Source organism: Sarcophilus harrisii, chromosome X, assembly GCF_902635505.1.
Source record: "Sarcophilus harrisii chromosome X, mSarHar1.11, whole genome shotgun sequence".
NCBI classification, from domain to species: domain Eukaryota; kingdom Metazoa; phylum Chordata; class Mammalia; order Dasyuromorphia; family Dasyuridae; genus Sarcophilus; species Sarcophilus harrisii.
This window is the reverse complement of record NC_045432.1, coordinates 33,174,478-33,198,144: the sequence shown is the minus strand read 5'-3', so window position 1 is coordinate 33,198,144 and position 23,667 is coordinate 33,174,478. Positions and strand designations below refer to the sequence as shown.

The window sequence follows — 23,667 nt, the reverse complement described above, 5'->3', positions numbered from 1 at the left end:
AAATATAAGAATAATTGGATTGCCTGAAAGTTGTGAACAAAAAAAGAACCCTGACAAAATAATGCAAGAAATAATCTAAGAAAATTGTACTGGAGTGATAGAATATGAGGGGAAAGTAAAAACAGAAAAAATCCACCAATCACCACCTCAATGAGATCCTTTATAGAAAACACATAGGAATATTATTGCCAAATTTTGAAACCCCCAGATCAAAAAGAAAATTTTGCAAAAAACAAGGAAAAAACAATCCTAATACACTGGAGTTACAATTAGAATTGTACAGGACTTGGCAGCAGCCACAATAAAAGACTTCAGGTCCTGGAATCATAACTACTGACAATCAAAAAAAGAACTAGGCCTAAAGCCAGAAATATCATATCCAGCAAAATTATCTATAATATTGAATGAGACAAAAAATGAACATTCAACGAACTTGCAGATTTTCTGGACTTTCTATTAACCAAACTTGAACTTAATAGAAAATTTATCATATAAGAGCCAATATCAAAAATCAGTTTCAAGGAACTCAATATAGACAAATGTCTTTTTTTTTAAACATGGGAAATATATGCCATATATTTGACTGACATCAATAGGGTTAAATAGGCAACACTATAAATATACCATGAAGGGTATATCACCCTCCAAGATCTATAAAGAAATAAGGGTAGAGGCATGGGTGGAAGGTGAAGCAAAGGGTGAGGGAAGAAGATGAGAGGGATTCATGGGTGGGATGAGGTTAAGTAATAGTGAGGCAAGTTAAGGAGCAGAATTAAAGCAAAGAGTCAGCAGGCATAGGAAAGATATGTGTCTGTGTATGGGGGAGTGGTGTATGTTTATGTATATGTATATTTCTATATATGTATAGATAAATATATCCTTTCTTAACTATAGCCTGTTTAAGAATGGTGGGAGGGATAAAAAGAGGAGAGGAAAAAGTAAAAAAAAAAAAGGTAAAAAGATAAATAGCATAGAACAAAAGAACAATTTATAAGGAATAAAGATGGACCCTCAGGAACATAATTTCTTCTAATACACACACATATATATGTATGTGTGTGTATATATATATATATATATATATATATATATATATAATATATTGAATCCTCCCTGATATTCAGCTGGGTACATGACAGTGTAAAGAAGAAAAACCAGTGAGTTGCATTGGGAAAGATGAAGAAAGCCATTTTGTAGGAAATAGTACATGAACTGAAAGGAGTTAAGGATTCTAGGGATAGAATTGAGAAGGGAGAGCATCCTAGGCAAAGGGAATAGCCTATGCAATGGTATAGGGGATGCAGTGTCAAGTCTCAGAAAACAACCAATGGGCTAGGAATGGGCTTGACCCCTAAGCAGGGGAGGGAAGAAGAAAGGGAATTTCCTGAAGGTCGTGGTCCCTAGAGTTAACAGCAAACCAAGCAAAGTGTACCAGGGCTCAGCAGCTCCCAATGGGTCCCCTTGGTTGCAGGTGAGCCACCCTTCCTCTCGCTCCAGCTCTCCGGCTCTGGGATTGTCTGTAAACACAGAAAGCTGAGAGGAGCTGCCTAGTAATTATCTGCATCTTTTTTTGCTTTGCTCCTTTCCCCTTGTCATGTTTCATTTCACAGCCATTTTCCCGAGAATGAGGTTGGGTAGAGCTGAGACGTGTTGGGCCTCATCTGTCACAACATATTGAAAGCAACTCACAATTGTGTACAGATTGTGTAACACCTTTCGATGAGTCTTATTTCCTTTCCTTAGATGGTGCTAATAGGGTATGAAAGGAAAACAAGATTACGGGGATGATTATTATGGTGCCTTGCAGAGGCCCAAAGTCTCTTGAATGGTTTGGAATGAAAAAGAATTGGTTTCACTAAGAAATTCATCTTACTGTCCCAGAGATGACAACCTATTTTTTTATTAGCTGGTGACCCAAGAAAGTTCCCCTCCTTCCTCTTCCATCTAGAGATTTCTTATTTTTAATTGTTAATGTTGCATTAATATCATTTTCTATATAATCGTCAATCCTCAGTGACTCCTTACCCATAAGTGTCTTTTGTAACAAATAAAAAATACGGTGAAGCAAGACGTGCTAGCGCATGGGCCCCCAGTGCTAATGTACGCCTCCTTCTGTACCTGCAGTTCACCTCTCTGTGGAGACCCTGGAGGCTTCTGAAGTATTGTCTGCTTCACTGCATTGATCAGAATTCTGAAGTCCTTCAGTGTTACTTTATGATATTATTGAGCACTGGCTCAGGAAATTTAAATCCTGCCTGTAATATTACTCCCTGTGAGACCTCAGGCAGTTCTTTTATTGAAGCTCCCTTTTCACCTCTGGTAAATGAGGGGGTTACATTAGCTAGTTTCTGAGCTCCCTTCCATCTGATCTCCAGATCTGTGGTTCCATGTGTGACTGGAGTCAAATCTTTTCCTTTCCCTTTTGTAGGCCTCAGTTTCTTCCTCTGTAAAATGTGGGGTTGGATTAGATGGCCTCAGAAGTCTTGTCCAGCCCTAGATTTAGGACCCCATGATCCCGTTGAATAAAATATTCTCTGGTCCTGCTTACTTTGCTTTGGATCAATTCATACAAGTCTTCTCAGTGTGAATTCCTCATATCCACTCTTTCTTACAGTGCAACAATATTCCATGACAGCCATACAGCACAGTTTGTCCAGCCATTTACCAATCAATGATACCCACTTTCCTTCCTGCAGATTTCTCTAAAGCCCAAGGTGAAAAAAGCTAAGATATAGCCTATCCAGCCACAGTAACAGGAAGCCTTTTTCTGGGTCTCCTTTGCTGAGGAGAGAGAATGATTTGAATGAATGAATGAATGAATGAATGAGTCCATGAATGAAAAAGCATTTGTTAAGTACTTATTATGTGCCAAGTATTGTGTTAAGAGCTAGAGATACCACAAAAGCAAAGACAGTTCTTTCTCTTCCACCTCTGAATCTATGATTCTATAGTTTAGTTACCAGTATTTTTGTTTGGAAAGATTCAGGGGAGTGGAATTATAGGGGAGGAAATTTACACATCCTGTATTACATCGATAATGAATCTAGAACTGGAAAATGGCTAGGGATGGAACGAGATGAAGGGAATACAAAATACGTCAGGTGGGTAGATGACTGGAGAGAATATTGAAACATGATTGGATATGGCTTAGATGTAGGGCCATTGGAGGTGCTCATCAATCATGGCTCCATGGAGTTTTGGAGATGAAGGAGTTAAGCCCTATAAGGCTTCTGGTCTAAGTGGCAGGGAACAAGGTGGTGAGGATTAGAAAGTTTTGTTGTGATATTTCCAGTCTCTTAAGGAAGAAGAACCCCATCCATATCCTAGTGCAAAGTTTTCATGTGTTGTGGTGGCTTCCCTAATGAATCTTCTTCCCTTTTTATTCTTAATGAGATGGGTCATGGCCAGATGGTACTCAAAGCCTGTTTAACCTGGCAGGATTTGTCAAAGGTCTTGCTTCTGTGCTATAGTCTTCAGAACTTGAGGGTTGCTTCTGGGCCATGATGAGGAATTAAAAGACTGAGTGGAAGGATGAAAATAACATGTAATACAACCTCATATTTCCATAGCACTTTCAGGTGCTATTATATATTATATAATATATGCTATTATAATTTTCTTTGAATTTTTCTTTTATTCTAAACTGAAACACCAAAATGAGCATTTTCATAGGCACTACTGAATGCAAGAAGATTCCACGTGAAACAGTGAATCTGTGTTTAATGCTGCTTTCAATATTGATCTAGATCAATTTATATAATAAATTCTACATATGACTTTCAAAACTATGACTTTTCTATTTCTCTGTAAACTTCTTTCTGTTCTATGCATTTTCAGAATGTTGCATTGACCTTTTTGGCATCACTATTGCTAACATTCCCCCAAATATATTCCCAAGAATAGAAGGAAGAAAGAACAAAAAAAAAAAAAAAAAAAAAAAAAAAAAAAAAAAAAAAAAAAAAAGGAAGGGTAGGAGGGAGGAAGGAAAGGAAGGAGGAAGGAAAAAAACCCCTTGTAACAAATAAGTGAAGAGAAATAAAACAGACATAGTGACTATGTCTAAAGGCATACCTCTCTTCCTATATCTTGAGTCCAGTACTTTTTAACTGTAGGTGAGAAACAGCCTTCATTATCACCTTTCTGGAATCACAGTTGGTCATTGCATTGGTAAGAGTTCTGAAGTTTTCCAGTTGTTTTCTTCACAGTGTTCTTGTTATAGTAGAAATTGTTCACGTGGTTCTGTTTCCATCGTTCTGCCTCAGTTCATACTATCCAGAATCCTCTGATATTGTGTTTACTAATTACTTATGGAACAATGATATTCCCATCATAATTTGTTCAGTCATTCCCCAGGTGTCCAAGGCCATTTAGAGAAGCCCCTTTAGATTCTAGTTCTTTTCTTTTTTTCCCTTCCTTTTTGATCCTTACTTTGGGATCAGGAAATTGGTTTTGCTTGTGACTAATTCTTTCTTCCTCCCAGTATTATTCCCTCGCTTCTCCCACCCCGTTGTTTCCCCATTGTGTGTGTACGTCTGTATGTTTTAACCAAGCTGCTTGTGTGTGTTTAATTCTCCTTTGTTTCAGAGAAGAATAAGATTTATACTAAGCCCCCTCCCCTATCATTTCCTCCATGTTTTATATTCTTCACATGTATCCCATTTATGAGAAATACTTAAAACTTTACCCTTTCCTTCTTCCTTTCTACATTAGGGTATTCCTTTTGGCCTTCCTTCTCGTTATGCCCTTGAAACTATCAGGACAGAACCAAAATACCTCCAAACACTTATGCTTTTCTTATTTAACTCATTCAATGACCTTTGAAGATGTTAAAATTCTGGAGCCTGGGGTTCTCTCTCCTGTTGAAATGTGAGCACTAGATCATCATACAGCTCCTTCCAATTGCTTAAATACGTTTACCTTTTTAGCTTTTTCTGGCTTCTCTCATGTTTGTATTTCTCCTGCTCACCTTTGGGCTTTTCATCAAAAACACCTGTAGGAGGTGTCATTAAAGGCCCAGTTTCTCTTCTGTAGGATTTTACTTCCTCATTGTAGGGGATCTCTTGATCTATACTGGTTGATGTTTTCTTTGATTTACTAGGCAGTTCCAAAAGTGGAGCTGGTTCCACGGGCTGCCATATTTTTGAGTGGGTTGGTCAGCCTATCTGTTCTTGTCAGTTATCTGGATTCTTCCACTAATCTTAACCTCTAATGGTTAGGACCCCCTGGATCTTTGAGGTGCAGATATTCAAATCCCTTGCAGGTGTCTCAGGACAGACTGTTAGGGTCCTAGCAGCCTTTGAGCCTGGAGTATCTATCTTAGCCAGATAGTACCATTGTGGGTGCTGTCCATTGCCACATTGTTCACATCACATAAATGAATGAGAACCATAGATAAAGGTTTCTACCATGAGAGTTTCTTGAGGTAACCATTCACTATTATTTCCTCTTATTTACTCATTTTCACTGGCTTGTCTCTGGTCATTTTGGGATGCTAACCTCCATCGGCACAAGTTTTGTTGATAGTGATCCTCCAGTGCAGTTCTGGGGTAGAAGAAACCATTTGTTGTTGGTTTTAATTGGATTTATTGAGTATCATTTGGTATAGTGTGACCTTCATGGTTTGGCTAGAATAGGAGCATGGGAGTTTGTCTGTCTACCTCTTGTTGAGGGAGCCATCGTGGTATGAGTCATCTTGTTTGATTCTAACGATGATCTTATGAAGTTACCCTTATTATTACCCTGTTTTGTATGTCTTTCTTATTAGTCAGCTCTCAAGTGAGTCAGACTTTTTAAAAAAATTAATGAAAATTTCTAAAAAAAACTTGCACTTTAGATTATTATTTTTTAAATTTTCCCTGAAGAATTCTCTTCTTAGAAACATGGAAAATGACATTTAGGGTCCATTGAAATGTTTGCCCCCTTGGTCTTTGACTCACTGGAACATGTCTGTACTTGTGAGTATGGGAGACAGAGGGAAATACTTCCTTTGTGTAGTCCTACTCTTTCATGGTCTTACCAGCTTAAGCAAAGCCCCCTTTACTACCCAGTAGACAAAATTCACAGTGATTTGGGATATTCCCCCCACATACATACACTAAATAAATCTCCTTTTGTAACAAAGAAAAATAGTTAAACAAAAGCTATCAACACATAAATGGACAATGTATAAGTGATTCTACATCCTAAGTCCCCTACCTCACCCAGAAAAGGAAAGAGGTACGTGTTGTCATTTCTACTCTGGGTTTCTCCTTTGTAGAAGAATGGACTGTCTGACTATGTTTCCTCTCGTAGCTCACGATAGGCATATGTAGGACTGAAACAGCAGAAACACCTGTTCTTCCTTGCCTTGTTGGAGCTTTTCCTCAAAGGGCCACATTTAGCTCTGGTTACTTGTATGGTTAAACATTTCTCCAGATGCTAGCCCTCAAATGAGATTCAAATGTCATGTTTTTTTTTTCCTTCTCCCAAGCAATTCTCAGACATTTCGCTCAGACATGAGAGCAGCAGTTGGATTTGATTGATTGTGAAACATGACCATGATTTATAATTTGCTTGAAAACACACACACACACACACACACACACACACAGAGAGAGAGAGAGAGAGAGAGAGAGAGAGAGAGACCCCTTCTGCTGTTGTTACTCCCTCTTTAGCAAATAGAAGCTGACTCCCACTGGAGCCAAATATATATTTGTTGTTTCCAGAGGGTCTTAGACCTAGAAGAAGTCTGGAGATGCAATTCAGAGCCTTTCATCTCAATGCAGTTTTTGATGATAATAACAGACCATGACATAGACTCTTCATATGAAGATATTTTGTCATTTAAGAATTTGTTTTTCCCGGATATGGACATTCCCTTTGCCAATGAGGATGTCAGCTTCTCCATACCTAAGCAGATGGTTTTGAGAGTTGCTGTGACTGAAAAAAAGTCCTTGTTTGGTTAATCTAATGCTGAGCCTTTCTGAATTTGGCTAGAATGGCCTTACAATGTTCTTGTTATAATAGAAATTCTTCACGTGGTTCTGTTTCCATCGTTCTTCCTCAGTTCATACTATCCAGAATCCTCTGATATTGTCTTTACTAATTACTTATAGGAAAAATGATACTACCATGTGGGTGTCATGCAAGGTCTGAGTTATGTGAACCCTTTCTATCACAGTAGGACCACCTGTTGGCATAGCCTTCAAAAGTTCAGCTCCACAGGGGCCACTGTTGGTATGGTGAATAGAAGGGCAGCTCTGGAATCAGGAGGACTTGAGTTCAAATCTGCACTCAAGACACTTACTAGCTGTGTGACCCTAAGCAAGTCACTTAATCCTATTGCTTAAAAAAATTCTCCTCTATATCACCATGAGGTATCAGAAGAAGGCTGCAATTACTGTATGTATCATATACTGTATGATGTTAGGCATAGGGTAAAATGAAGTTTAGATGAGAACCATTCCTTTGGGCAAGTAGCTTAAAGTTCGATCACACGGTGATCATATAATAAACACTTCTAGTAAATAGATGTGTCATGAGCCTTTTTAAAAGAGCAGGTGGAAAGAGGGAAGGCAACCATAACAACCTCAACATTAATCCCTTATCCCCTTCGATGCTGGGGAATTCTTTTTTTAAAATAGTGTGATTTGGATCCAGCTATCTACCATGCTTCTTTCAACTGAACAATTCCAAGATCCTACATGGGAACCTTCGAGATTATCTAGGCAAACTCCTTTACTTTATAAGGAATGCCAGACAGCAGCAGGAGCTTCCCCATCATCCCACAATGAAGAATCAGCAGAGCCAGTTTTGAGCTACAAGATGTGTGGGGGCAGTGAGACCAAAGCTGTCCATTGACTCTCCAGGTTCATTGAGATAAAAATGATTTCTTCAAGTTCAGCCAGGGAGCAAGCAAAAAAGATCTGGTATTTGAACATGGTCCTCTAGACTTTAACTCCAGCATTCTTCGCAGTGGGCAAAATCTAGTCACTCTTGGCTGAATTGATGAGCAATTTCTCTGAATGTTTTCTGTTTCTCTGTGTAGCCATACTAAGCCTGACCAGGCTTTTAACTTTGTCCTCTCTGGGGCTATTTTTCAGGGCTTTAATCTTTGCTTTACTTTTTTTTTGTTTCACCTGCTGTCTATAACTGTTAGCTTTTTCCATCCCTTTGGCCCCAGGAAGGGAATGGGACATCCCGATGGGGCAACTGAATGATGCTACAAATGCCAGGCAGAGGAGCCCCACGGGTCTGTCTTGTTTCTGTTTCCTTGGTTTAGGGTCGTCATGTTAATTCACATGGCTATATGGTTTCCTAGTCTTTCTTTGTGTGGCCGAATCTGGCCAGCAGATCCAAAGAGGTCCTGGATGTATGTTGTATGTTCTTTGGGGAGGGGGTGGTGAGAGAAACAAAGAAGCAGAAGCAGACAGAGAAAAGGGTGAACAATGGTAGAATCTAGAACTGGAGAAGAACTTAAAAGGTCATTCGTTCCTATGTCATCATTTTCCAGAGGGGATGGGATAAAAAGTGATCTATTCATACAGATCGGAAGTAGCCGAACCAAATTGCTAGAAAGGAGGAGAGAGGGCAAAGGAAGGCAAAGGAGGAGAGAAAAGAGTTTCTTTATACAAATGACCTACTTCCCCACCCCCCTCCCTGAGAACAAAATCTCAAATGCCGAGGCTCCGCCATTGTAGCTCTTTTTGATCTTCCTTCATCTTTTCCTCCTTTGCTCTCCTACAGATGGCTGACTAGCTTCAGAGCAGTTTTTTTTCCTTTTGAACCCAAGAGACTTCAAGCCCCAGCTGAGATGTCAGGACACCCTGTCATCCAACTGTACCATGGAAGGAAGCTGGGCACCCAGTGCTGTGGCTGAGAATCCTCCTTTCAGGTAAGAGAAGGCTGCCCAAGCTGGCTTTGCATTTCTGCTTGACCTCCTCACCTTGCCCCTTAAGCGGGCTCCATTCATTTCCAGAGCTTCTGTTTTATCACCTCAAAATACAATTATGGATCACGTTGGTCTCTAAGACAGCTGGGTGGTGATAAGCAACATTTGCTTTCCGAACACTCACACTGGCAGTTTGACACTTCAGTGGAACAGACTTTCAATTCCAAAGTTGTCTTGATTTAAATCTTGCCTGCGGGTCATAATTTGGGTGACGGTGGTAGCATAATTTAACTGAAAAGACTGTTGTGTACGCTATAAATTATTAAAGGTACTGCCTTCACATTAGTTCAACAGTTTAAAGGAATCAAATTTTAATTTAATGTGTGAAGTTATGAAAGTAACCACTACTCTACACTGAGAAATTTTGCCAACCAGTTTTTCACATCATCTTCGAATATGAATATCCTTATCCTGGCCACCTAGATGAAGTTTATATGTATGGAGGTACAGCTGGGTACTTTAAGGCCCAAATCCTAGCACTGGCTAATGGCCAAAGCCAGGAGAAAAACAATTAGTCAAGTAATCACACTCCTGTTTACACTTCTGCTCTACAGATGAAGCCCTTGTTTGCTGGACCAGTTCCCTCTGCTTTAATCAAAGGTGCTGGTGCATAAGAATATTTGTTGAGCTTGACCTCTTTTCTGTAAAAGTCAAATGGCATGTGTGGAAATGGGAAAAAAAAAAACCACAGTTACATTGTCAATGGCCTTCACCAATCCAGAGCCTGCAACCAAAAAAATTAGCTTTGGGAATAGAAGTGTAAAGAGAAAAACAATAAATTTACTAATTATTCTTGGATGCTAGAGAAGATTCTTTAATCAGGAGACTCATGGAACCTTAGAACTGAAAGGGAACCGGGGCCAGATCATCAAGTCCAACTTCATCAGGTGATCTCTTTGACTGTAGTTATACATCCCTACTACCGAAGTAACCAAGAACTGATCATTTCTTCCTCGTTCTTTTTCTGATTGTTAGCGAGCCATACCAAGTTGCGACGTATTAGTAATCAGAATGTTCCTAGTTGGATCACATGAAAACCAACTCCTGGCACAAATTAGTCCAGACCCTCTGCAATGTTGTGCCGGTTTGTGTTGTTCTTTTCTGTTCTGATTCTGTGGCCACCTACTGAGGGACATAATTAAACCGGCAACAGGCGAAGCAAACGAACAGCTAGTGTTTGGGGGAAGAACAGGTTATGCATACAAAGCTGCCATCCAGTATGCTGATTTGGGGCTGGCTCTGTGTAGAAGGCTGTATAATTTATAGATCGGCTGTTGTCTAAAGGAGCACTTATTCAGAAAGTCCCTGAGAGCAGAGAGTGACTTTTATGCCCTGTCCATTTCCTCTAAGACTTATGGGCTTTGCTACTATATATTTTAAACCATGTGGAGGGTGTAGCTGGGTGACTAGCCTCCTGCACGCCCCGCTTGTCCGCACTGGGAAGTGGTCTGATTCACTACACGAATCCAGAATCCACGTAGTGAAGGAGGAGCAAAGTTTCTCAAATCCGGCCCAGCTTTTATGCTGCTAGAAGATCCATTCGATCCAGCCAATGTTTATGTTGCCTCTACTGTTAGCAGTACACTGTAGTAGATACTAAGGAATAAGTTTAGATAAAATACGGTCGCTGCTTTTAGAGGGCCTTCCCCCTCTCTAGTCTGGGAAAGGCTCTCTAGTCTCTCCTTTCACAAATGACAATATCTTGTCAAGTCAAGTCAGCAAGTCAACAAGCCTTTATTAAGCACCTACCCTGGACTGAGTGCTGGGGATAAAAATAAGAAGGGCAAAAGATAACTCCTTCTTCCATTTCAAGGAACTCATAGTCTAATGGAAGTCACAGCATGTAAACAACCATATCCACACAAGATTTCTATAAGGAGAAACTGGAGATAATCAACAGAGAGATCTAATATTGTTATGCCCTGAATCAAATTATTATGACCACCTTCCCTCCCTTGCCATCAAGACTGGGAGAACTGAGTCAAGAAAAACCTTGAAATACCATTGAGTCATAAACTCCAGGTGCTTTATTTCAATCCTTGCTGGGATAATTCCCCTTCCTTTTGAGTACTGCCCCTTGTGTCCTGTCATTGTTTCCTGCCCTCAACCTTCTTATCTTGACCCTTATGATGTCAGGACTAAGTTATGGTCCTCTCCTGGAATTATGGCTTGTCCACCCACCCAGTGTCTTTGCCCCGTTTCTCTGCCTTTGGTTCCACTTAAGACTGTGTAACTCAGGTTTTGCAAACCCTAGTTAGCTAAAACCCTCTAAAAGTCCCCTGCCTCCGTTCCTCAGTGCCAAATGATTTTGAACATGAGCTCCAATAGGTCAGCTAGTCTAAACTCTCCACGTTAAAAGATTAAAAACCAATCTCTGTCTTGCCTCAGTTTCTCTGGCATTACAGTAGTTAATGTTTTGATTGCTATTGATATTAAATCTTGTATTTAATTATAATGACAACAATAATAATATTCTAGTGGATCAGGGTTCTTATAAATTCAGGAGTTCCATCCATTGATGCAGATAGCAGTCCGGTCTGTTACTCTTGTCCGTGTAACCACAGGAGGTCCCTCCAGTGTGTTGGAGCAGAGATGTCCTAATCAAGTAGAAACATGAGCCACCAATCTATACACAAGGATCCCTGCAGGCTGCGTATTGACTTAGTTTTACAGTGTGATATTATCTATGTTTTATTATATTTTTATTTATTTTATTAAGCATTTCCCAATGACATTTTGATCTGAATTGGGCTCTTGGAATGTCAGATCTGACATCTCTGTGCCAGAGACCTTCTCTAGTTTTTTCTGATATTATAAAAATTAAAGTAAAGCATTCTGACTGTCTACCTGGCATCCCTCATCCTTGTCATGTGATCTGCCCTTATTTTCGTCTTTCATTCAATTCCTTGATGACATGATTTACTCCTGTCCTACTTTGGAAATCCTAATTGACTATATGCTATAGCTGCTCACACCCACCATGTGTCTTCCCATTGTCTTCTGTATGATTATTCTTAAACACATTTAATAACACACTTTGTGTATTTATGACTAATTCTTTAGAGAGTTTTATGTTTTGTGTCTTTGTCATAGAACAATAGCAGTAGAATGGTAGTGTTTTTTTTTAAAAGGGTCTTTGGTATCATGGGAAGCTTGGGGTCATTAATGGAGCTTTACACGTTCCCAAAGAAAATCCAACCCACTCCTCTCCTCTTCAATTCTCTGCCAACTTCTTATCTATTTCTATGTGCTAAATATTCTGAAACTGTAGGTGATCTATCCAAATATACATTGTTAGTAGGGCAATAGATATTCTTCATCCACTTGGGATTTCTTGTGTAGATGGTGAGGTCAGATTCTTTTGAGCAACTTCAGATCTCTTTCAGGGGAGTACATAATGTCCTCGGGCTTGATGAATTCAATGCAATGTTATGTACAGACATGTGGATCTGGAAAGCCTTTTCATCTACAAGGAGCCTTGGACTTTGGGCTTGTTCTCATCTGTCATATTCTTGGGGAGCAAAGCTCTTTCTGCTTTAAGCCTTTTCTGAGACAAGTGGGGGTACCCCCCATTAAGTGTAACAGAGTCAGCCTTCAGACCTAGGTATTCATGCTCCAAATCTTTCCACTATGCATGATCAATAGATGTATAAGGTAGGAAACAAAAGGCTGTGTGAGGTTCAAGTTAGCTCAAACCTTGTTCTCCACACACAGAATAGACACAATACAGAGTCAGTGGGTACTGGGCAGTTAATATTCAACTGTCTATCTTGTATCTAAGAAAACCAGAGAATCAGAGCAAGGAGAAGATGGAAAAAAGAAAGGAAAGAGCTAGCATTTCAAAAGCTTTATGTTGACAAAGCAACTTCCTGGCATTTTTTCCTCATTGCAGACTCTGACAACAAGACTTTAAATCTGCATGCATTATTATAGGGCGTGTTCTCCTCCAAGGCAGAGAATTATTTTGTTTGGAGTTTGCATCTTCAGGACCTAGGATAGTGCCTTGAGTATAGATGGCTGTAGAACACTGAATCCTTAGCTGGAAGGGATCTCACAAGTCAGCTAGTCCAATCTGCTCATTTTCCGGTTCCTTGAAAGCAAGGCCTCTTTTTGCATCCCTAGCATTTAGCACAGTGTCTGGCACATAGAAGGTGCTTAATAGGGGCAGCTAGGTGGCGCAGTGGATAGAGCACCAGCCCTGAAGTCAGTTCAAATAGCTATCTGTGATTCTGGACAAGTCATTTAACCCCAGTTGCCTCAGCAAAAGAAAAAAAAGAAGGTACTTAATAAATGTTTATTTACAGATGAAGAGACGGATCCAGGGAGGTTAAATAACATGTTCAAGGTCATACAGGTATTAAGTGACGGAGGTGACATTTGAACACAGTTCTACTGCTTCCAGATTCCTTTCTTTCTGTTATTCCATGCTACCTCTCATGCAAAGAAAGTAGGTAAAGGAAAGTTAAGGCAGGGCTTTGAATGGCAAGATAAAGTCTTTGGGTAGGGTGACAGGGACAGTGTAAATCCCCTATGAGTTCTCATCATATAGATTTAGAGTCAGAAGACCTTAACGGTCATTGATTCCAACCCCTCTCATTTTACTGATAAGGAAACTGAGGCTGAATGACGTTTCGTGACTCGTTCAGAGTGACACAACCAATAAGTCTTCAAGGGGGGGGTTGGACTTCTTCATTAGGACTATGATTTCATCATCAAGCCATTAGGGTTGATTAGGATGATTCTGATGGTTCTTGATGGGTCAGCTGGAGCACGGGAGAGCCTGGAAGTAGAAAGACCAGACTGAATGCCACTGCAAGAAGAAATCTGCAGCAAGAATTGTACATGATGGAATATGTTTGCATTAAATAGTTCCTTTGGGTTGGCTCTGCTTTGAGGTCCTGTAGGGGGAAAAAAGGGAAGTGATCGGCAGCCCTTTCCCTCTGGGAGCTTGTATTCTATTGCAAAGTAGATATACTTTTTTTTGGTAAGCCCCATTTCTTGTGTATAAAATGCTCATTTTACCCCACATAGAATTTCCTGGCCCTTGTGGCATCCCAACCTAGTGTTTTAGAATCTTGCGATTTTTTTCTTTGGCTTTCACAGTGACTTCTCTGAATTTGCAACTTTCTAGGTGTCTAAACACTTATTATAACTGGGAAATACAAAGGGCAACGTGTTCTAATAATATCATTTCTCTCTTTTTAAGCTTGTGTAAGGTAAGATGTGCCTCATGAATAAGATAAATCTGTGGAAGCACAACCTAACTTGAAAAATAATATACCGTTGACCCCAGTATTAACCAAAGCTCATGCTAGAAGTAGGCCGGCTCAATCAGTGGCCAGCATCAGTACTGTCCAAAATGAGATGACCTGCTCTCTTTTGTGATGTTTGTTAGTTTTGAATCCTGCCCTTTTAGAAGGGTATTGATATGCTAGAGGGTAACTGAGATGGTGAAAGACCCAGGGGTCATGTTATATGAGAAGTGGTTTAAAGAACTGGAGATGTTTAGCCTGGAGAAGAGAAGACATAAGGGGGATGCGATTGTCCTTTTCAAGTCTTAGAAGAGTTGTCATATATAATGGGGATTAACTTTATTCTGCTTGGCCCCAGAGAACAAAACTAGGAATGATGGATTGAAGCCACCGAGAGGAAGATTTCAACTCCAAGTAGGAAATGACTTTATCAATGAGAACCATCTTAGTATAAGTAGAAAGGTCTGTCTTGGAAGACAGTAGGTTTACCTGCTCCCTCCTCCTCCTTTCACTGGAAATCTTGAAGCAAAAGGAGCTCAGGCTATTCAGAGTAGATTCTTGTTTGGGGTGTGGTCTTGAACTGGATGTCTGCTGAAGTCCCTCCCACCTCTATCATTGTGGAGTTCTGTGAGAGTGATAGAGTATGGCCATCAGATGGAAGAAGGGAGACTATATATGCCTAAGGGATTATTAGAGTGTAAACAGATCAGATGCTGTTGGAAATGGAGAGGAAGTGATCCAATGGGCTCCTTCGCTAATGATCGGCCACTAGGTGGTCAAGGGCAAGGCATTTAACCTGCTTGTGTCTCCAGTCCCCCTTGGGTAAAAATAATTGAGATTTTGATGGCCAACTCTTTGGAGTAAGGTATATATTTTCTTTTTTTCTTTTATAATACCTTTTAAAAATGTTCCTTAAAAGGTTAAAATAGAATTTCTCCTCACAAAAGCTCTATTCTTATTCTTTGTATTTTACAGTTGAGGAAATTGAAATTAGGCAATAGAGTTCATGGAAGGAGTACTAGATTTGGTATCATCATGAGATAGCCGAGTCATGTCCTGAGGAAGCTAACGCAGACCAACTCTAAGACGGGACCACAAGAGTAGTGACTCCGAATGAACACTTGGTTAGACTCCCTGTTTTGTTAATAACTAGCCCAGTTCCATCCAAGGAGGCATGGGATTGTTTTCCACTGTTTCCCACTAGAGACAGTGACTCTGTCACCTGGTAGTTCTGCCAAGTGATCCATCTCATAGTTCTGAGTTAGAAGAGGATCTCCCTGTTGTGAACCGATCCAACCATTCTGGAGACTAATCTGGAACTATGCCCAAAGGACTATCAAACTCTGCATACTCTTTGATCCAGCAGTGTCACTACTGGGCCTGTATCCCAAATAGATCTCAAAGGAGGGAAAGGGACCCACATGTGCAGAAATGTTTGCGGCAGCCCTTTGTGTAGTGGCTAGAAACTGGAAACTGAGTGGCTGCCCATCAGTTGGAGAGTGGCTGAATACAAGTTATGGCATATAAATGTTATAGAATATTATTGTTCTATAAGAAATGACCAGAAGGCTGATTTCAGAAAAATCTTAGACTTGTACAAAGCAATACTGCATGAAGTGAGCAAAACCAGGAGGCCATTGTACATAGTAACCCCAATATTGTGTGATAATCAACTATGGCAATACTTAGCTCTTCTCAGCAATACAACGATTCTAGATAATTCCAATAGACTTGGGATGGAAAATGCCATCTGAATCCAGAGAATGAGTTAGGGAGTCTAAATGCAGTTCAAAGCAGACTATTTTCACTTTTTTCTTTTTTATGGTTTTTCCCTTTTGTTCTGATTCTTCTTTCACAATATGACTAATGTGGAAATATGTTTAATATAATTGTACATGCATAAACTATAGGAGATCGCTTGCCATCTTTGGAAGGAGGAAGGGGAAGGAAGGAGGGAGAAGAAAATTAAAACTCAAAATCCTATAAAAGTGGATGGTGAAAATAATCTTTACGTGTAATTGGAAAAAGAAAATACTATTAAATGGAAAAAGAGACACAAAAAAGAAAAGATAACCGAGGAACCAATAAGATGTCTTTTCTGTCCCCTTTCATCTTTCCTCTCTTTCCTTTTGTTGTCTCTTGAGGCTTTTTCTGATCTCAGTGGACTCCATTCACCTCCAGGACACCAACTTTGGAGCTCTGTTCAAATTCTTAGTGCTGGGTTTGAAGAAAGTAGGTTTGAATCTAGTTTCTGCTGTCTATCAGCAGAATCTGGGAGACAGTAAACAAATCACTTGGCTTCTCTCTGTCCCATTTTCCTCATCTGTAAAATGGACAGTCGTATCTGCAATGTCTGTATCACAAGGTTTTTGCGATGTCCAAATGAGAAAAGGAGCGTAAAAGCTTTGCAAAATTTAAAGCACTAAGCAAGATGTCGCAGAAGTCTGAGTGTGGTTTCAAACTTTAGCAGCTTAAAACTGTACTAAAACTGGGGATACCTTCTATAGATGTCAGTTATTTTTTTGATCATTGTTGTTTGTGTTAGGTAGGCAACAGATACCTGTAGTGGAATAGAATATTGAATCTGGAGTCATAGGAAGGCAAGGGAGACCTTAGAAAGTGCCTTATAAATAAAATCCTTATTTGACAGACTGGGAAATAGAGTCGTATAAAGTCATGCTTCCCCAAAGGCCAAACAGCTATCAATAAACCCATCAAAATTTGAATACAGATTCTTTGAGCCAAGACTCAAATAGAAAATATATCAGTGTTAGGTGGCACAGCAGTAGATCGGGCACTGGACCTGGAGTCAGACCTTAGTTCGAATACAGCCTCAGATACTTACTGGCTGTGTGACCCTGGGCAAGTCACTTCACCCTGTTTGCCTCAGTTTCCTCATCTGTAAAATGAGCCAGAGAAGGAAATGGCAAACCACTGTGGTATCTTTGTAAAGAAAACCCCAAATAGGGTCATGAAGAGTCAGACATGTCTAAAATGATTGAACGACAGCTTTTTGATTCTAAATCTAAATCTAGAGGGTTTCCATTTCACCACAGCTGATTGTAGTTGGCCAATTTCTGTTGAGATGAAAATGCTAGACACCTGGCACACAGTAGCAGCTTGATAAATGCTTGTTGATTCATTGGTTCTCAGCTTCCTGCTTTTGTTTCTGCCTTGTAGATATATCATTTAATAATAATAATAATAATAATAATATCTAGCATGTATGTAACACTTCAAGGTCTGCAAAGTACTTTGCAAGAAAATGACAACAACCTTATCAAGTAAAAGCTATTATTATCCCCATTTTATAGAAGAGGATATTGAGGTTCAGAGTGGCTATGTGACGTGTTCAGGATTACATAGATATTATTAAGTGTCTGGGCCATGATTCTAACTCAAGTCTTCCTGTCTCCAAATTCAGTATTCTATCCATTATTTCCACTTAAGCTGCCTTTGAGTTGGGTAGAATCACATCGATCTATTTAGATAGTCTTTAGTTTTTATCATCAGAAGTATTTTTATAGGGGCCTTATGATTTGATTCTTGGGAGAATCCCATCCCTTTTAAGCCAACCTTTTCAGAGAGGTATTAGGCCATTGCTTCTTATCTGTTGTCCATTTGTGAACTATTTGAACTCTGCTCTCGGAAAACCAAGGATTTCATCTATTTCTCTGCCATGATCTTTGTGATGGAGTGGTCAGTTGTCTCCAGATTTTCTTCATTTCTACTTTGTCAATTAGTTCCTCTTTGGTAGTCAGACTCTGTTTAGTTAAATATAACAATCATTTATTAAGGATTCATTTCTACTATTAGATATTTATCTTGGGAACATTTGGCATCTCCTCCATTTCCCAGCATAGTATTCAGCATATTAGTAGCTTAGGTAGTGCAATGGAGAGAGGACCAGATTTAGAGTCAGGAAGAGAGACTCTTCTTCCTGAGTTTAAATCTGCCCTCAGATGCTTATTAGCTGTGTGGCCCTGAGCAAGTCACTTAACCCTGCAAAATGAGCTGAAGAAGGAAATGGCATATCACTTCAGTATCTCTGCCCAAAAACCCTAAACGGGGCTCCATCATGTAAATGATGGAGCATATAGCAGGAACAGAATAGATTAATTGAGCAGCACCTGAATTGGACTTTGAATGAAAGAATCTTTCTTTTGATGGCAACCGATGGGGATGTTGTGAAGCAGTCCATTGTGGGGATTGTTTACCCCGTGAGCAAAGACACTGGGTATGAGAGAGTACAGGATGAAGACGTGGCACAAGTAGCTGTCCAGTTTGTCTGGGATATGGACTATGTTAAACAGGATCCTGTGAGTTAAGGCAAGAAAGCTAGGTTGGGGCCTTAAAGACCTCAATTAGGATTTTGGATTTTATTTGGTAGAAAATAGGGAACCGCCGACAGTTTTTGAATAGAGGAGTGATATGATATGATCAGAATCTTTGCTTCCAGACCCTGACCTTGCAGACCCTGCCCTAGCTTGCTTGGTAGCAATTATCCTGCCAACCCCTCATGGGTGAGCAGAAAATAATTTGCTCAACAGAACTCTGAGAAGAAAAATAGCGTGAGTACTGGCAAAGTCATTAGAAAACCACATTTAAGTGAATTGAAGAGAACACAAAATGTGCAGCAATTTTCCCTGAGGTCAGGGTGGAAACACAAAGCCCAAATCTTATTTTTCTCAACAGGTGCTTCCAGGTCCTTTAATTGGCCTGTGTGCTTTTGTCTGTGAAAAATCAAATCTCCCAACCAGGGAATAATGTTCCCCAAATTATAAATTTTGTACATATTGGCATAAAAAGCCGGATTGACTTCCAGGGAGGCCAGAAGTGCTCATTGTGAGATAAAACCTCAGAGCTTTGCTTCTGCCAAACCCAGTGTATTCAAACTCGGGCGCCTGAACTCCAACTTGGTTTTTCCAAGAGCAGCAGAATGCTTAATGAGGGAACAATCAAGCCGTATGGAAATTTTAGAGGTCGTTAATCCATAGTGAGGATTAATTACTTGGAAACATTGGGGGAAAATAATGAAAACCAACTGGGTGGCTTTCAAGAGGATGGCAGATTGGCATGGATGGGCTCCATCCATGCATTCTGGTTGTACCTCCTAAATGCTATCGAGCTGTGAAAGTGGGATATGGGAAAGGGGATTTATGGAATTCTGGTGGCTAGAGGAGGCAGGCCATTCGAAATCTCCTCGATGGGTGCACCTTACTTCTTGAGGCGCTCTTGAAAAAGTTGTATGAATGATCAATTTGTGAAAATGTAATCATATTTAGCTTTATCCAAATAAAATGGCTAAAATGTCCATAACCATTGACCCAAACATTTCCTAGTTAGGCACATACCCCAAGGAAAATATTTATAAGAACAGTACTTTGTATGATATCCAAGAACTGGAAACAGAGAAGATGCTTATTGATAGAGGAATGACTAAATAAGTTGTGGCTCATGAATTTAATGGAATATTACTTTGTTGTAAGAAATGATGAATACAATGACTTCTGGGAAATATGGAGAGACCTGCAAAAGCTTATGTAGAAGGAAGTCAGCAGGGCCAAAACAACAACAACAACAACAACAACAATCTGCACAATGGCTACAATACAAATGGAAGGGATGACCACCATGATGGAGTAAAAAACGAATGGCACAGAAATTGTAAATAACGAACATAGTCCCAAAGAAAATTATAAGAAAACATTTCACATTAGTCCTTTATAAAAGTATACAAAAGTATGTGAAACTCAAAGGAGAAGATGAATTGGTCTCAAACTCAAAAAATCTTCTTGGAAAAAGTGAAAAAGATTTTTTTTTTTGCTGAGGCAATTGGGGTTAAGTGACTTGCCTGGGGTTATACAGCCAGGAAGTGTTAAGCATCTGAGGTCAGATTTGAACTCAGGTCCTCCTGACTTCAGAGCTAGTGCTCTATCCACTACACCAACTAGCTGACCCTCAAAAAGAATTTCTTTTAAAAAATCAAATAAGAAAGGTAGAAGAAAAATTTGGAAAAGAAACAAAGGTTATGCAAGAATCTACAACTTGGAAAAGGAAGAACAAAGATTGAAGAAAACAACTCCTTAAAAAGTAGAATTGGTTAAATGGAAAAGTAGGTACAAAAGTTCACTGAAGAAAATAATGCCTTAACAATTAGAATTGGGCAAGTGGAAGCTAATGACTCTCTGAGACATCAAGAATCAGTTAAAATGGAAATAATGAAATAAGAAAAAAATGTAAAATACCTCGCTGGAAAAACAACTCATCTGGAAAATAAATCCAGGAGAGATCATTTAAGTATTATTGGAGTACCTAAAAGCCATGATCCAAAAAAAAGAGACTGGAAAAATCTTTCAAGAAATTATCAAGGAAAATTTTCCTGATATCCTAGAACTAGAGGTCAAAATAATAAATGAAAGAATCGACTGATCACCTTCTGAAAGTGATCCCAAAATGAAAGCTCCAAGGATATTGTAGTCATATTCCAGAATTATCAGGTCAAGGAGAAAATACTGCAACTAGCCAGAAAGAAAAAATTCAGAAACAAGAAACAAAGCCACAAAGAGGATCACCCAGGATTTAGCAGCTCCTATAACAAAATTTTGGAGGACTTAGAATATGATATTCCTGAAGGCAAAGGGGCTTGGATTACAACTAAGAATCAACAAATTGAGCATAATCTTGGAGGGGAAAAGATGGATATTTGATCAAATAGGGGACTTTCAAACTTTCCTAACAAAAAGAGCAAAGCTGAATAGAAAATTCGACTTTCAAGTACAAGATTCAAGAAAAACATCAAAGGGTAAACACGAAATAAAAAATATTATTCAATAAGATTAAACTGTTAACATCCCTACATGAGAAGATGATACTACTAACTCTTGAGAAATGTATTTCTATTAGGGCAGTTAGAACAAGTATATGTAGACAGAGGATATGGGTATAAGTTGATTTTTATGTGATGATATAGAACATTAAAGGGTGAGAAAAAGTTTGTATAAGAGGAAGAGGAAATATGGAGGCAGAATAGGGTAAATTACATCACATGAAGAGACACAAAAGACCTCCATAATAGAGAGAAAGAAGGAAGAAAGATGAGCATTGTTTGAACCCTACTCTCATCAGCTTTAGGTCAAATAGGAAACAACATACAAGTCATTTAGGTATAGAAATTTACCATACTCTATATAGGAAATAAAAGGGGAAAGCAGAAAGAAAAAGAAAGAGAATATACATTAAAAGGGAGGACAAAAAACAGGACAGAAATAGGAGGGAAAAAAGAAAAGGGAAAGGGACTGATGAAAAGGAAGGCAGATTGGAGGGGCAGTGGTCATAAGTAGAACACTGATGAGGAGGTACAGGGTAAAATTATAGATACAACTCTAAATGGAGAAAAATAGAATAGAGAGAAATATACAATTTGAAACCATAACTGTGAATGAATGGGATAAACTCTTCAATTAAATGGAAGCAGATAGCAGAGTAGATTAATTACCATAATTCTATAAGATATTGTTTGCAAAAACACATTTTAAGCAGACAGAGACACCCAGAGTAAAAGTAAAAGGCTGGAGCAGAATTTATTATGCTTTAGCTGAAGCAAAAATAAATAAATAAATAAAGCAGGGATAGAAATTGTGATCTCAGAAAAAGCAAAAGCAAGCATAAATCTAATTAAAAGAGATAAGGAAGGAAATGATGTCTTTCTAAAAGGTACCATAGACAATAAAGTAATAGCAATACTATACATATGTTCACCAAGTGGTATAATACCCAAATTCTTAGAGAAGAATATATGGGAGTTACAGAAAGAAATAGAAAGCAAAACTATATTACTGGGGGATCTCATCCTCCCTGTCTCAGAACTAGATAAATCTAATCATAAAAGAAATAAGAAGTTAAGGAAGTAAATAGAATTTTAGAAAAATTAGATATGGTAGACCTCTGGAGAAAATTGAATAGGGTTAGAAAGGAATTTACCTTCTTCTCAAGAGCAGTGCATGTGACCCAGACAAAAATTGACCCTCACAATCAAATGCAGATGTGCAGAAAAATTAACATCATCCTTTTCAGATATGATTCAATAAAAATTACATGTAATAAAAGGTAGAAAGATTGATTAAAGATCAACAGGAAAGTAAATAATCTAATCCTAAAGAATGTTTAACATATATTGGATTGTTGGTTAACCGTCTAGGGGAGGGAGTGGGGGGAAGGGAGGGAAAAATTTTGGAACACAAGGTTTTGCAAGGGTGAATGTTGAAAATTATCTAGGCATATATTTTGAAAATAAAAAGCTTTAATAAAAAAAGAAGAAAGAATGAGTACATCAAACAGTAAATCAGAGAAACAATCAATAATTTCATCAAAAAGAATTATAATGATGAAACACTACCCTAAAATTTATGGGATTTAACCAAAGCAGTATTTAGGAGAAATGATATCTCTTTAAATGCTTAAAAGAATAAAATAAAGAAAAAGCACATCAATGAATTGAGTGTGCAAGCAAAAAAGGAGAAAAGAACAAATTAAAAATCTCCAATCAGACACCAAATTTAAAAATTTGAATATCAAAGGAGAGATTAATAAAATTGAAAGTAAGAAAACTATTGAACTAATAAATAAAACAAAGAGCTGGTTTTATGAAAAGTACAACTAAATAGATAAACCTTTGTTTAATTTGATTAAAAAAGAATGAAAAAACTGGATTATCAGTATCTAAAATGAAAAGGGTAAATTCACTGATGATGAAGAAATTAAAGTGATAAGTTGGAGCTATTTTTTCCAAATGTATGCCAATAAATCTTACCATCTAAGTGAAAAGGATGAATATATACAAAATATCAACTGGCCAGATTAACAGAAGAAATAAAATACTTGTAAGAATCTATTTTAGAAAAAAGAAATTGAGCAAATCATCAATGAACTCTCTAAGAAAAAAAATATCTTCAGGGCCAGATGGATTTACAAATGAATTCTATCAAACATTTAAAGAACAATTAATTTTAGTATTATAAGAAATATTTAGAAAAATAGGTGAAAGAGTCCCACCAGATTCTTTTTATGATGCAGATATGGTGCTGATACCTGAATCAAGAAAAGTCAAACAAGAGAAAGAAAAGTGTAGACCAATTTTCCTAATGAATATTGTTGCAAAAATTTTAAATAAAATATTAGTAAAAAGATTAATTTATCACCAGAATAATATACTATGATCAGGTGTGAGTCATACCAGGAATGAAAGGCTGGTTCAATAATTGACCATATCAGTAGCAAAAATAACAAGAATTCATATGATTTTCTCAATACCTGCAGAAAAAACTTTTGACAAAATACAACACCTGTTTCTGTTAAGAAATACTAGAGCATATGGGAATAAATGGAGTTTTTGTTAAAATGATATGTAGTATCTATCTAAAGCCATCAGCACTCATTTAAATGTAATGGGGATAAGCTAAAGCTTTTCCTAATAAGATCAGGGGT

At 38.4% G+C, this 23,667-nt stretch overlaps 1 long non-coding RNA gene across 2 annotated transcripts in view; it reads left to right on the top strand.

Moving 5' to 3' along the window:
• Positions 1-23,667, top strand: part of LOC111721584 — a 166,374-nt gene that overhangs the window by 46,684 nt on the left and 96,023 nt on the right. For both annotated transcript variants that reach the window (XR_004230622.1, XR_002770702.2), the window contains one exon: positions 8,725-8,872. This is a non-coding gene — a long non-coding RNA (uncharacterized LOC111721584). The remainder of the gene's footprint in view (positions 1-8,724; positions 8,873-23,667) is intronic.